Source organism: Salmo salar, chromosome 12, assembly GCF_965601325.2.
Source record: "Salmo salar chromosome 12, fSalSal1, whole genome shotgun sequence".
NCBI classification, from domain to species: Eukaryota; Metazoa; Chordata; class Actinopteri; order Salmoniformes; family Salmonidae; genus Salmo; species Salmo salar.
In genome coordinates, this window is record NC_138302.1 from 10,909,827 (window position 1) to 10,924,772 (window position 14,946).

Genomic DNA, 14,946 nt, shown 5'->3' on the forward strand with positions numbered 1-14,946 from the left:
GAGGACCAGACACAATAAGAACCTAGAATGTGAACCTGGTTTTGGTCTCCGTAGTAACTGACTAGACGTGCTTCTCCTCTCCACTAGAGAGCTGTGCTGCATTGCAGATATCACCTCTCTCTCCCTCCCTGTCTCGCTCTCTCTTTCTCTCTCACTCTCAATTTGAATAGGTTACATTTCCCCAGCATAATCCTTCATTTGACCAAACAAAGTGGCAGGGTCAGGCTGTTGAAATGACAGATTGCAGATCACTCCTTTTAAGTATTCTGGTACTTCCCAAAATGACAACATATTCCCTATATAATGTACTTCTATTGTAGAGAGGGCTGTATGCTGTTTAAGGCTCCTGTCGACCCTGGTAGAAAGGAGTGCACTACAAAGGGAACAAGGTGCCATTTAGGGCCCCCAGCCTCCTGTGCTAGGTGGGAGAGAGAGACTCGGTTATTATGAACCTCATTATGGCTGTGGAGTCAGGCCAAATGATACAGCTCGTCACACAGACACACACCGGCTGTGGGACAGAAACGGTTCCAGCAGGCCCGGCACGTCCCACTGAGAATAAAGGGAATGACCTTGGAGAACACACAGTCGGATCAGTAGTCTAGAATCACACAGCGGGGCCAGCCCACACAACAGCCGGAAACACTTTAGGAATCTGCTCCTTAAAATAACTAGGGATAGACGTTTTTACATTGACATGTTTTATCATTTAGCGTACGCTAAATGGTTAACTGACAGCGATGTCTTTCAAGAGGCTAGTGAACCACATGAGGGATGTGGGATACCTACTCCTCAGCCTGAAGAGACAGTGATATCAAGAGGATAGTGAACCACATGAGGGATGTGGGATACCTACTCCTCAGCCTGAAGAGACAGTGATATCAAGAGGATAGTGAAACACATGAGGGATGTGGGATACCTACTCCTCAGCCTGAAGAGACAGTGATATCAAGAGGATAGTGAACCACATGAGGGATGTGGGATACCTACTCCTCAGCCTGAAGAGACAGTGATATCAAGAGGATAGTGAAACACATGAGGGATGTGGGATACCTACTCCTCAGCCTGAAGAGACAGTGATATCAAGAGGATAGTGAAACACATGAGGGATGTGGGATACCTACTCCTCAGCCTGAAGAGACAGTGATATCAAGAGGATAGTGAACCACATGAGGGATGTGGGATACCTACTCCTCAGCCTGAAGAGACAGTGATATCAAGAGGATAGTGAACCACATGAGGGATGTGGGATACCTACTCCTCAGCCTGAAGAGACATTGATGAGACAGTGGTGTTCCGTGGCTCTGAGATGGTGGTCAGCACCAGTCAGGCTGCTCAACATCCACTTCGAAATCCGACGTCCGTCTCGGTACCCAGGACATCGGGAGATGCCTTGAAAACCGACAGCCACTAGGGGGCAACGGTGAGCTGTATTCCATCTAGTAGGCTTGGGTTTTGCTGGGGTGTTGTGGACGGGGATGGTGGATAGACGTGAGCTGCAAGCTCTGGCTCTGAGGGAGTGATTGGAACTATTGTGGAGTGGTTTTTCAAGGGAGGGGAGATGGATGGATGGAGGGAGGGAGGGAGGGAGGGAGGTGTGATAGACTTTTCTTGTTTGGTTAGCCTTTCCCCTGAGGGAACGAGGGCTCTCCAGAGGAATCAGAATGAAGGAAGTCAGGTAATGAAGGTAATGATTCATTAATTTGTTCATTACAAGGACAAGGACTCTCCATCCAGGTATGTGTTTGTTGTGACTCAGACCAGACTAGACCCCCTCCAGAAGGAAAGACCAAGGTGGATAATACCTGTTGCCTTTGATAGAGGTGAATCTCTCACTTTAATCAATAAAGAAAGAACCCATTATTATTAATATTACGGGTCATTGACTGTAGTTTACCCATTGTGACATCATCCTGGCCATTGACTGTAGTTCCCCCATTGTGACATCATCCTGGCCATTGACTGTAGTTCACCCATTGTGACATCATCCTGGCCATTGACTGTAGTTCCCCCATTGTGACATCAACGATATGGCCTTGAGTATGTGTAGAGAATGGAGTGTTTTCTATGGGGCGTTTTGCTCCTATGCATGCACGAGCACACACACGTACAAACACAGAGAGAGAGAGAGAGAGAGAGAGAGACCTAAAGAGAGAGGGAGAGATACTAAGAGAAAGAGAGCGAGGGAAAGAGAAAAAGAGACAGAGACCGAGAGAGGGATATGGTATTTGAAAGAGTCTTTGTCTACAGTATGCTCTCATCTCTGTGTTGGCAGGAGAGAACATTTACTAGTCTGTCTGATGTTCACACACACAGCAGCAACATCAGCAGACAGACTGGGAGAGGAAAGTAGAGAGAGGATTTAACCAACTCATCATAATCTCCTTCAGGTCTCTTTTACGCCCTCCCTTTAGTGTGTGTGTTGTTTTCATGTTGAGTACTGTATGTGTGTGTACTGTGTGTGTGTCTCTGTGTGTGTTTCCATGTAGAGTAGATGGCCCATATCCAGGCTGTGTATCTGTGTTCTGGTCGGCCATCTTGGAAAGCGTTGGAAAGCCAGACCACATCAAAGAGACACACACACACACACACACACACACACACACACACACACACACACACACACATCCTGTCTCCCACCAAGGCACACAATCCACTACCACTCATACATATTCACATAGATATTTATAATGTTAGGGAGTGTGTGTGTGTGTGTGTGTGGGTTCTCTCTGAACTTCGTGTTTCCTGAAGACCAGTGATTGAGCGCTATTCTGCCACAGGCATGACCACAAATCACCACCGCGATCTAAGGGCCGAGCCACTTCTTATTCATGAATCCCAGACTGACCCCTTTAATGTCCTTAAACAGCAGTACTCTGTGGGCTTCAGCTGTTTTTAATCTCAGAAACCTAGAACTAAAATATTGCGTACCCTGTAAAAAGTAACTGCGTAACTCATTAAATGCATTTAGTAGTGACCACTCAAACATCTCCAACGGTCAGTAGAACTCAAGTCATAAAAGTGGTTCTAACTCCGATCTTAATAAGATTTCTAAAAACGTAATGTTTTGGCGTACTGTTAACATTAGGTTATTAAGTTAATATGACTTTATTGATTTGTGTTCTGCTAATCTAAAGTTATTGAATTTTAGAAGTTATGATTATTTAGTATTTTTAACGTCAATTAAACATTTATTAAATAAGTTGTTCTTGATTCTATTATGTGTCTCTTTACTTACAGTAATAAAGTAAATATATATATAATATATATAATATAGTACAGTAATAGTGTGTATGTATATATATATATATATATATATAGTACAGTAATAGTCTGTATATATATTATATAGTACGACTGGTTACATCTCTACCTCCAGTTACTGTTAGAGGAATGAGCACTGTGTTCAACAATGACTGGTTACATCTCTACCTCCAGTTACTGATAGAGGAATGAGCACTGTGTTCAACAATGACTGGTTACATCTCTACCTCCAGTTACTGTTAGAGGAATGAGCACTGTGCTCAACAATGACTGGTTACAGCTCTACCTCCAGTTACTGTTAGAGGAATGAGCACTGTGCTCAACAATGACTGGTTACAGCTCTACCTCCAGTTACTGTTAGAGGAATGAGCACTGTGTTCAACAATGACTGTTTACAGCTCTACCTCCAGTTACTGTTAGAGGAATGAGCACTGTGTTCAACAATGACTGGTTACATCTCTACCTCCAGTTACTGTTAGAGGAATGAGCACTGTGTTCAACAATGACTGGTTACAGCTCTACCTCCAGTTACTGTTAGAGGGATGAGCTACTGTGTTCAACAATGACTGGTTACAGCTCTACCTCCAGTTACTGTTAGAGGAATGAGCACTGTGTTCAACAATGACTGGTTACAGCTCTACCTCCAGTTACTGTTAGAGGAATGAGCACTGTGTTCAACAGTGACTGGTTACAGCTCAGGTTAAATTGACAAATCCATAAAACATTAACACACAGTGTAGCATCTGTAAGACACTTTGACAACTACTGGAACTAACTACATACACTTGAAACAAATACTAGTGAAGGTTAAACATTAAAGTAGAAGGGACAGTATATTTTTATGTTCACGATGTGTTCAAGTATCTGACAGAACCTGCCAGCCGGAACAAGTGGTGCTCGTTAGTCCTCGCATCCCACAGATGTTACCATACCGTTGATGTTACGTAGTCGAGAGATCACAGCTGTTTCAGCCTGTTTTTTTACACGTTTCATCATATTAAAGAGCCATTGGGAGGAATGCAGTGATTTGTTATTTGGTTGATGGTTAAAATGTGAATGGGCCCTTCAACAGCTGACCTGTGGTGCTTTATCTGCTGCTATGTCCACACACACACACACACTCACTCTCTCTCTCTCTCTCTCTCTCACTCACTCACTCACTCACTCACTCACTCACTCACTCACTCACTCACTCACTCACTCACTCACTCACTCACTCACTCACTCACTCACTCACTCACTCACTCACTCACTCACTCACACACTCACACACTCACACACTCACACACTCACACACTCACACACTCTCACACTCTCACACTCTCACACTCTCACACTCTCACACTCACACACTCACACACTCTCACTCACACACACACAGTGGGGGGAAAAAGTATTTGATCCCCTGCTGATTTTGTACGTTCGCCCACTTACAAAGAAATGATCAGTCTATAATTTTAATGGTAGGTTTATTTGAACAGTGAGAGACAGAATAACAACAAAAAAATCCAGAAAAACGCATGTCAAAAATGTTATAAAATGATTTCCATTTTAATGAGGGAAATAAGTATTTGACCCCTCTGCAAAACATGACTTAGTACTTGGTGGCAAAACCCTTATTGGCAATCACAGAGGTCAGATGTTTCTTGTAGTTGGCCACCAGGTTTGCACACATCTCACGAGGGATTTTGTCCCACTCCTCTTTGCAGATCTTCTCCAAGTCATTAAGGTTTCGAGGCTGACGTTTGGCAACTCGAACCTTCAGCTCCCTCCACAGATTTTCTATGGGATTAAGGTCTGGAGACTGGCTAGGCCACTCCAGGACCTTAATGTGCTTCTTCTTGAGCTACTCCTTTGTTGCCTTGGCCGTGTGTTTTGGGTCATTGTCATGCTGGAATACCCATCCACGACCCATTTTCAATGCCCTGGCTGAGGGAAGGAGGTTCTCACCCAGGATTTGACAGTACATGGCCCCGTCCATCGTCCCTTTGATGCGGTGAAGTTGTCCTGTCCCCTTGGCAGAAAAACACCCCCAAAGCATAATGTTTCCACCTCCATGTTTGACGGTGGAGATGGTGTTCTTGGGGTCATAGGCAGCATTCCTCCTCCTCCAAACACGGCGAGTTGAGTTGATGCCAAAGAGCTCCATTTTGGTCTCATCTGACCACAACACTTTCACCAGTTGTCCTCTGAATCATTCAGATGTTCATTGGCAAACTTCAGACGGGCCTGTATATGTATTCTTGAGCATGGGGACCTTGCGGGCGCTGCAGGATTTCAGTCCTTCACGGCGTAATGTGTTACCAATTGTTTTCTTGGTGACAATGGTCCCAGCTGCCTTGAGATCATTGACAAGATCCTCCCGTGTAGTTCTGGGCTGATTCCTCACCGTTCTCATGATCATTGCAACCCCACGAGGTGAGATCTTGCATGGAGCCCCAGGCCGAGGGATATTGACAGTTCTTTTGTGTTTCTTCCATTTGCGAATAATCGCACCAAATGTTGTCACCTTCTCAACAAGCTGCTTGGTGATGGTCTTGTAGCCCATTGCAGCCTTGTGTAGGTCTACAATCTTGTCCCTGACATCCCTGGAGAGCTCTTTGGTCTTGGCCATGGTGGAGAGTTTGGAATCTGATTGATTGATTGCTTCTGTGGACATGTCTTTTTTACGGTTAGGATCACTCCCTTTAAGAGTGTGCTCCTAATCTCAGCTCGTTACCTGTATAAAAGACACCTGGGAGCCAGAAATCTTTCTGATTGAGAGGGGGTCAAATACTTATTTCCCTCATTAAAATGCAAATCAATTTATAACATTTTTGACATGCGTTTTTCTGGATATTTTTGTTATTTTGTCTCTCACTGTTCAAATAAACCTACCATTAAAATTATAGACTGATCATTTCTTTGTCAGTGGGCAAACATACAAACGCAGCAGGGGATCAAATACTTTTTTCCCCCACTGTGTCACACACACACACACACACACACACACACACACACACACACACACACACACACACACACACACACATTCCCCGGAAGGGAGATAGACCTGCAACGTTTGAACCACTAAGGCTAACATAGGCTTAGTCCCAAATGGCACCCTATAAAGTGCACTTATTTTGACCAGAGCCCTATTCCCTATAAAGTGCACTTCTTTTGACCAGAGCCCTATAGGGTGCCCTAATGAGTATCATATTTCAGCCAGCTTTAACCCCTTCCCCTCTGCTCCAAAGTATGTTCATGTGTGTGTCTGTGTGTGGACATGTGTGTGTTTATTCCTGTGTGTGCGTGCGTGTGTGATTTAAAGGTGTTGGTCTTGTTGTGTCTTTGGCTATGCCGGATTAAGTGATATGACATGCTATTCTATAAAATCCTTTCTCTGTAATTAATATTACCTGATTGAGCTAATCATGTAAATGTAATTAACTAGAAAGTCAGGGCACCACTGTAGCGTCTTGTCTGTGGTGTGGCGGAAAGAAGCGCAGGAAGCAGCGAACACTGTGTGGTAATTTTAATGGAACCACCCGTACAAAATAAAAGGTCTCCCAACAACAGGGAAAAATACAATGGACAAGCACAGTCAACAAACGCAGTTGACATACAGAAAAACAATCCCGCACAATAGGGTGCGGGCCAGCTGAACTAAATAGCCCTCTTAATTACCTAACTCAGGGCAGGTGAGAAAACATTAAAAAAAAAGGGAAAAACAAAAAGGGAATCGGTGGTAGCTAATAGGCCGGTGACGACGACCGCCGAGCGCCACCCGAGCAGGAGGGGGCGCCACCGTCGGTAGGAATCGTGACAGTACCCCCCTCCTGACGCGCGGCCCCTGCAGCGCGCCGACACCGGCCTCGAGGCCGACCCGGAGGACGAGGCGCAGGGCGATCCGGACGGAGGCGGTGGAACTCCTTCAACATGGATGGGTCCAAGACGTCCTCCGCCGGCACCCAGCACCTCTCCTCCGGACCGTACCCCTCCCAGTCCACAAGGTACTGCAGGCCCCCCGCCCGGCGTCTCGAGTCCAGAATGGCCCTTACGCTGTACGCCGGGGACCCCCCGATGTCCAGGGGGGGTGGAGGGACCTCCGGCACCTCATCTTCTTGTAGGGGACCAGCCACCACCGGCCTGAGGAGAGACACATGAAACGAGGGGTTAATACGGTAATAGGAAGGGAGTTGCAACCGATAACACACCTCGTTTATCCTCCTCAGGACTTTGAAGGGCCCCACACACTGCGGCCCCAGCTTCCGGCAGGGCACGCGGAGAGACAGGTTCCGGGTCGAGAGCCAGACCCTGTCACCCGGTGCGAACACCGGCGCCTCACTGCGGTGGCGGTCAGCACTCCTTTTCTGCCTAGCACTGGCCTCCTTCAGTGAGTCCTGTACTGCTTTCCAGGTCTCCTTGGAGTGCTGAACCCAGTCCTCCACCGCAGGAGCCTCGGTCTGGCTCTGGTGCCATGGGGCCAGGACCGGCTGGTACCCTAGCACACACTGGAAGGGTGACATGTTAGTAGAGGAGTGGCGAAGTGAGTTCTGGGCTAACTCTGCCCAAGGAATATACCTCGCCCACTCCCCTGGCCGGTCCCGGCAATACGACCTCAGGAACCTGCCCACCTCCTGGTTCACCCTCTCCGCCTGCCCATTGCTCTCGGGGTGATAACCGGAGGTTAAACTGACCGAGACCCCCAGCCGCTCCATAAACGCCTTCCAGACCCTGGATGTGAACTGGGAACCCCGATCAGAGACAATATCCTCCGGCACCCCGTAGTGCCGGAAGACGTGGGTAAATAGGGCCTACGCAGTCTGCAGGGCCGTAGGGAGACCGGGCAAGGGGAGGAGACGGCAGGACTTAGAAAACCGATCCACAACCACCAGAATCGCAGTGTTCCCCTGAGAGGGGGGAAGATCTGTCAGGAAGTCGATAGACAGGTGCGACCATGGCCGTTGCGGAACGGGGAGGGGCTGTAACTTCCCTCTCGGTAAATGCCTAGGAGCCTTACTCTGGGCACAGACCGAACAGGAAGAGACATATGACCTCACGTCCTTAGCCAAGGTGGGCCACCAATACTTCCCCCTTAGACTCCGCCCTGTCCTCTCTACACCAGGATGACCCGCCGCAGGTAGCGTGTGCGCCCACCGAATCAACCGATCGCGAACATCGAGCGGCACATACATGCGCCCCACGGGCACCTGCGCAGGCGCAGGATCCAACACCAGTGCCCGCTCGATGTCCGCGTCCACCTCCCACACCACTGGTGCTACCAGCCTAGACGCTGGAATGATGGGAGTTGGATCGATGGGGCGGTCATCCGTGTCATACAGACGGGACAGCGCGTCGGCTTTAGTATTAAGGTGAACCCGGTCTATATGAGATGGTAAACCTAAACCGGGCGAAGAACATGGCCCACCTTGCCTGACGTGGATTCAGTCTCCTCGCTGCCCGGATGTACTCCAGGTTTCGGTGGTCGGTCCAGATGAGAAAGGGGTGCTTAGCCCCCTCAAGCCAGTGTCGCCACACCCTCAAGGCTTTGACTACCGCTAGCAACTCCCTGTCCCCCACATCGTAGTTACGCTCCGCCGAACTGAGCTTCCCTGAGAAGAAAGCGCAGGGGCGGAGTTTCGGTGGCGCACCCGAGCGCTGTGATAGCACGGCACCCACCCCAGCCTCGGATGCGTCCACCTCTACTACGAACGCTAAAGACGGGTCCGGGTGCGCCAACACGGGCGCGTCGGTGAACAGGGTCTTCAACTTCTTGAAGGCTCCGTCCGCCTCCGTCGACCATCTCAAACGCGCCGGCCCCCCCTTCAGCAGTGAGGTAATGGGAGCCGCTACCTGGCCAAACCCCCGGATAAACCTCCGGTAGTAGTTGGCAAAGCCCAAGAACCGCTGCACCTCCTTCACCGTGGTTGGAGTCGGCCAATTACGCACGGCCTTAACGCGGTCACACTCCATCACCACCCCCGTGGTGGAAATGCGATAACCCAGAAAGGAGACGGCTCGTTTGAAAAACTCACACTTCTCAGCCTTAACGTATAGGTCATGCTCCAGCAGTCTACCAAGCACCCTGCGCACCAGGGACACATGCGCGGAGCGGGTGGCGGAATATATCAGAATGTCATCGATATAGACAACCACGCCCTGCCCGTGCAGGTCCCTGAGAATCTCGTCAACAAAGGATTGAAAGACGGCTGGAGCATTTTTCAACCCATACGGCATGACGAGGTACTCATAATGGCCTGATGTGGTACTAAAGGCGGTTTTCCACTCATCTCCCTTCTTGATACGCACCAGGTTATACGCGCTCCTGAGATCCAATTTTGTGAAGAACTGTGCTCCGTGAAATGATTCCACCGCCGTAGCGATAAGAGGTAGTGGGTAACTAAACCCCACCGTGATCGCGTTTAGACCTCTATAATCAATGCACGGACGCAGACCTCCCTCCTTTTTCTTCACAAAAAAGAAACTTGAGGAAGCGGGTGAGATGGAGGGCCGAATGTACCCCTGTCCCAAGGATTCCGTGACGTATGTCTCCATAGCCGCCGTCTCCTCTTGTGACAAGGGGTACACGTGACTCCTGGGAAGCGCAGCGTTAACCTGGAGATCTATCGCACAATCCCCCTGTCGATGAGGTGGTAATTTAGTCGCTCTCTTTTTACAAAAAGCGATCGCCAAATCGGCGTATTCAGGGGGAATGCGCACGGTGGACACCTGGTCTGGACTCTCCACCGACGTGGCACCTATGGAAACTCCTAGACATTTCCCTGAACACTCCTCCGACCACCCCTGGAGAACCCCCTGTTTCCATGAAATGAGGGGATTGTGACCAGCCAGCCAGGGGACCCCCAGCACCACTGGAAACGCAGGTGAATCAATAAGGAAAAAGTTAATGCTTTCCCTATGATTCCCCAGCGTTACCATGTCCAGCGGCACCGTAGACTCCCTGACTAGCCCTGACCCTAATGGTCGGCTATCTAAGGAGTGCACGGGGAAGGGGGAATCTATCGGCACCCGTGGAATGCCCAGCTTAATGGCAAGTCCACGGTCCATAAAGTTCCCAGCTGCGCCTGAATCGACTAGCGCCCTATGCTGGGAAGAGGGAAAAAAATTAGAAAATGAAACAGGCAAAAACACATGACCAACAGGGGGTTCTGGGCGAGTCTGGTGCTGACTCACCTGAGGTGACCGAGAAGTGTTCTGCCTGCCTTCTCGACTCCCAGACTGGCTCCTCCAGCACCGGTCGGCCGTGTGTCCTCTCCGACCACAGCTGGTGCAGGAGGAGCCACCTCCTCCGGTGCCCCTTGGCACGGCCCCCCCTACCTCCATAGGGGTAGGGGCGGGGGTGCACGGGGGTGGAACGGGCAGGACCCTCTCCGAACGCCCGCGGGCAGCCAGCAAATTGTCCAACCGTATGGACATGTCAATGAGTTCGTCCAGGGATAGATTGGTGTCCCTACAGGCCAGCTCCCTGCGGACGTCCGCCCGGAGACTACACCGGTAGTGGTCTATGAGGGCCCTGTCATTCCACCCCGCTCCAGCAGCCAAGGTCCTAAACTCCAGCGCGAAGTCTTGAGCGCTCCTCGTCTCCTGCCTGAGGTGGAACAGCCGTTCACCCGCCGCTTTACCTTCGGGGGGGTGGTCGAAAACAGCCCGAAAGCGGCGGGTGAATTCTGGGTAGTGGTCCCTCGCCGAGTCTGGAGCGTTCCAGACCGCATTAGCCCACTCCAGAGCTCGGCCCGTCAGGCAGGAAACGAGGGCACTTACGCTCTCCTCTCCTGTAGGAGCAGGTCTGACGGTGGCCAGGTACAACTCTAGCTGGAGAAGAAACCCCTTGCACCCAGCCGCCGTCCCATCGTACTCCCTCGGGAGTGCCAGGCGAAGCGCGCCAGAGCCAGACGTCGTAGGAGGAGGAGATGGTTGTATCGGGGGGGGTGTAGGTGGAGAGAGGATACCACTCCTCTCCCATCGTTCCATCCTCTCCATCATCTGGTCCATGGCGGATCCGATGTGATGCAGGACCGATGTATTGTGCTGGACACATTCCTCCATTGAGGGTAGTGGAGTGCCCGCTGCTCCCGCTGATTCCATGCTCCTTCTGGTGGTGCGGGATTCTGTAGCGTCTTGTCTGTGGTGTGGCGGAAAGAAGCGCAGGAAGCAGCGAACACTGTGTGGTAATTTTAATGGAACCACCCGTACAAAATAAAAGGTCTCCCAACAACAGGGAAAAATACAATGGACAAGCACAGTCAACAAACGCAGTTGACATACAGAAAAACAATCCCGCACAATAGGGTGCGGGCCAGCTGAACTAAATAGCCCTCTTAATTACCTAACTCAGGGCAGGTGAGAAAACATTAAAAAAAAGGGAAAAACAAAAAGGGAATCGGTGGTAGCTAATAGGCCGGTGACGACGACCGCCGAGCGCCACCCGAGCAGGAGGGGGCGCCACCGTCGGTAGGAATCGTGACAACCACGAAAGAGTGTTTATAGAGCTGTTATCTTCTGAATAAACTCTGAAAGACCTAGTCATATTTTATATCAATAGCAGTCAATATTAATCGTCACCTTATTTCAGTCTCATCTGAAAGTTGTAAATTCTTGGTTATCTTCACGAACCCTGGCTAACAAGTTGAATCAGCAATACAAAATTGGGTTTAATTATTTATTTCCTAAATACCTAACTAATCACACAGAATTACATATACACAGAATGCAAGTTATGTCATACAGAAAACGTCCCTGGTGGACGGAACCTGTATGATGGCTTTGTTACACAAAGAGAGGGGGTTGGGCTTGAATGAAAGAGCGGGAAGACTGAGGAACAAAGGGAGAAGCTGTGCTATCGTAAATACAGAATCTTATGCATTTTAAATTACCGCCCATTTGGAAAAGGAAAATGCAATAAATATTTACTCTGAGCTGCTCTTCGGTTGGTTGGTCATAGATGCTGGCCGTGTTGGCCAACAGAGATCTTCCTGTCCTCTGAAGAATGTCTCTGGTGGTAGATTGGATACGTTGTAGTATCTTCATTGTGTGTTAGACTGTATACGTCGTCCGTCCTTTCCTAGCCCACATTTACAGCTGCTGTTGCTAACTCAACGGCTAGGATGTCTCACTTCTTTAGTGAATATGAGTTCAAAGTTCATACCATTCACAACCAAAGCTCACGCTGAGGTTGGCTTAGTTCTGTAGTTGACATGTTAGTCCTTTTTAACGTATGGACCATCGTCCTTTCATCCTCGGAACAGAAGGTTACATTTTCGTCAAGGGCTTATATAGTGGAGGGAGAGAAGGGTGTGTTTCATAGTTTATAACCCATGTCTCTTCACAGGGGCGGGCCACTGATTGAGCAGGGCTCTAACCTTATGAAAACCCAATTCTCTCATTTGGAAGCTAAAATTACATTTCATCTTTTCACATATAGTTTCATTTAAATTGCATTTAAATTGAACAACAATTCTATGTGAATCTGATAACTAGAATGTGTAGACTTTCCCAGATACAGTTTGTCATCCTGTCATCAGTCATAATGTCTCAGATGACAACCGAACAGACATCATATACATTAAGTACCAACGCATATTTTCAACTGGTTCTATTACCAAAATATGGTTCCTTTCCCCCCACTTGTTTGATGTTCCCAGACTCTATGTTTAACAAAGGCTATTCAAGAGTCCTTCAGTAGAGTCGGAGAGAGAGGGAAGGGAGAAAGGTATTTATGGGGGGGTCATAAACCTTACCCACAGGCCAACGTCAGGACAGTCTCTTTACTGCAAGCCTACTTAATAACCCGCCCCTTTAAGTGGTCCTGCAGGATTCCTCATCTATCTATCTGTCACAGAGAAGAAAATAAAACAAAAACATGGATAGAAGAGGAGAGGAGAAACAGGAGAGGAGAGGAGAAACAGAAGAGGAGAGGAGAAACAGAGGAGGAGAGGAGAAACAGAAGAGGAGAGGAGAGGAGAAACAGGAGAGGAGAGGAGAAACAGAAGAGGAGAGGAGAAACAGAAGAGGAGAGGAGAAACAGAAGAGGAGAGGAGAAACAGAACAGGAGAGGAGAAACAGAAACAGGAGAGGAGAAACAGAAGAGGAGAGGAGAAACAGAAGAGGAGAGGAGAAACAGAAGAGGAGAGGAGAAACAGAAACAGGAGAGGAGAAACAGAAGAGGAGAGGAGAAACAGAAACAGAAGAGGAGAGGAGAAACAGAGGAGGAGAGGAGAAACAGAAGAGGAGAGGAGAGGAGAAACAGAAGAGGAGAGGAGAAACAGAAGAGGAGAGGAGAAACAGAAGAGGAGAGGAGAAACAGAACAGGAGAGGAGAAACGAAGAGGAGAGGAGAGGAGAAACAGAAAGGAGAGGAGAGGAGAAACAGAAAGAGGAGAGGAGAAACAGAAGAGGAGAGGAGAAACAGAACAGGAGAGGAGAAACAGAAAGAGGAGAGGAGAAACAGAAACAGGAGAGGAGAGGAGAAACAGAAGAGGAGAGGAGAAACATAGGAGAGGAGAGGAGAAACATAGGAGAGGAGAGGAGAAACATAGGAGAGGAGAGGAGAAACATAGGAGAGGAGAAACATAGGAGAGGAGAGGAGAAACGGGAGAGGAGAGGAGAAAACGGAAGAGGAGAAAGAGGAGAGGAGAAACAGAGGAGGGGAGGAGAAACAGAGGAGGAGAGGAGAAACAGAAGAGGAGAGGAGAAACAGGAGAGGAGAGGAGAAACAGGAGAGGAGAGGAGAAACATAGGAGAGGAGAGGAGAAACATAGGAGAGGAGAGGAGAAACGGAAGAGGAGAGGAGAAAGAGGAGAGGAGAAACAGAGGGGAGGAGAAACAGGAGAGGAGAGGAGAAACAGAAGAGGAGAGGAGGAAACGGAAGAGGAGAGGAGAAACGGAAGAGGAGAGGAGAAACAGAAGAGGAGAGGAGAAACGGAAGAGGAGAGGAGAAACGGAAGAGGAGAGGAGAAACTGAAGAGGAGAGGAGAAAAACAGAGGAGGAGAGGAGAAACAGGAGAGGGGAGGAGAAGAGGAGCTGTGTGGTGCGTCACCCATCTAAGTTAATGGAGCCTGGAGGGTGTTATCTGAACTGGCTCAAAGAGGATCAATGGTTCTTCATATTTCACTTCACAGCTTTTTAAAGGGGCAATCTGGGATTCAAACACAGACACCCCTCCACTTGTTTTGGTAAACAGCTGACAGTTAGTGATGTAGAAAATGAATGATATGGAGGGTGTGCTGGTCTGTGTGTGTGTGTGTGTGTGTGTGTGTGTGTGTGTGTGTGTGTGTGTGTGTGTGTGTGTGTGTGTGGTGTGTGTGTGTGTGTGTGTGTGTGTGTGTGTGTGTGTGTGTGTGTGTGTGTGTGTGTATTCTATGTGTCTGTGGCTGTATTTAGACCGGCAGCTCAATTCTGATCTTTATTCCTCTAATTGGTCTTTTGACCAATCACATCAGATCTTCTCGCATCAGATCTTTTGACCAATCGCATCTGATTTTTTTCACATCTGACCAATTAGTGAAAAGAAGATCAGAATTGTCCTGCCTGTCTAAACACAGCCAATATGAGCTGGTGGGGGTGCTTGTGTCTGTGTGTGTTGTGAATATTGAGTGTGTTTTAAAGACTGCCTCCTCGTCTCTCATGTGTGTGTTGTTGCCGTAGGGCTGGTGAAGTCTATAAGGAACAGACGTGTGTCTG